General features: G+C 35.1%; 1 long non-coding RNA gene across 1 annotated transcript; it reads left to right on the top strand.

Annotated features, from left to right (window-relative positions):
* Positions 1-207: 207 nt before the first annotated feature.
* LOC143585721 (uncharacterized) lies at positions 208-933 on the top strand. Its single transcript, XR_013144585.1, has 3 exons — positions 208-290; positions 373-399; positions 850-933. It is a non-coding gene; the product is annotated as an uncharacterized LOC143585721 (long non-coding RNA).
* The last annotated feature ends 210 nt before the right edge of the window (positions 934-1,143 follow it).

The raw sequence follows: 1,143 nt of genomic DNA, 5'->3' as shown, positions 1-1,143 counted from the left end.
TGAGCATGGTGGGTCCTGCGGATCCAGTTGGTCTTTGCGCAGACGTCCCTCTTCAAGGTGAGTCTTGCGGGTCTAACTGGGCTCTGCTGGGACCTACCTCTTCAACTATACTCAAAAGATATGCTTTGCTTCATCTTAAACAAACATACCACTTATATAAAACTTGGAAAATGTATAATGCAATCATGCATATTACTTTTTTTATCAATCGAATAGAAAACCAACGTTGAATACACGAAAACAATGGGGCTTCTTGCAACAATTGCTAGACATTTAGACACACTAATCGGGTACGTGCTTATACTTCAATTAGAGGATTAAAAATTTGTTTCTTGTGACTAACAATTTTTAAATTTTGTTAATTCGTTATAGGCCTGGAGTAATGCTTGTTTTCCCCTTGTAAGTTACATTTTCTCTAATCAGAATACAAATTTGTTTAATTTTGTTAAAAAAAAATCTAAGTTATTGGTAGACCTATAGGGCTGGGATCTGGATGCAACCGGACCAGACCGAACTCGAAACCAAATACCAAAAAAGAAAAACTCAAAACCGGATTAAAATGGTTTTCGGGCCAGTAATTTTGGGTTAGGCTACAATATCTAGTACCACAATTTCATAATATTGTTTATAATTATGCAAGAAAGCAATAATAATGAGCAACATAGTGTATATAGGATGCTTATAACTTTGAATACCATGGTCGCGGTCTCTCAGTTTGTTTTGTTTTTCTTCTAGCACTCGTACATTTCCTTCGGGTTTTGAAAATTGATTTTGTTGATGCAAAACACGATATGTTAAGATGATTTTCTTGTAAAATGTGTGAGTAATATGACTAAATCTGTACAAAAGGTACGCATCCATGCTTGCAATCGAGGGATCTACGTCAGAAGACGATCAACAATGGCTCATTTATTGGGTTATACACTCGTTCATTACCCTCTTCGAGCTTTTCTTTTGGAAAGTCCTCCATGGTAATTCAATCAATTTCATCTATATATTTTTGGTAATTTCAGACAACTCGTAACATTAAGCTTACGAGTTGCTTTGAAAGATACCATGTGCGCCTTTTTTCACAAAATGATTAATGCTTTGTATTCAAATGAAACTTTTTTTTTTTAATAAAAACAGGCTTCCATTTTGGCC

Source organism: Bidens hawaiensis, unplaced genomic scaffold (genome assembly GCF_021521415.1).
Source record: "Bidens hawaiensis isolate Kalapana, Puna unplaced genomic scaffold, B.hawaiensis_p1.1 tig00034153_1, whole genome shotgun sequence".
NCBI lineage: Eukaryota > Viridiplantae > Streptophyta > Magnoliopsida > Asterales > Asteraceae > Bidens > Bidens hawaiensis.
The sequence above is the reverse complement of the archived record's forward strand: the minus strand, read 5'-3'. Positions and strand labels throughout refer to the sequence as shown.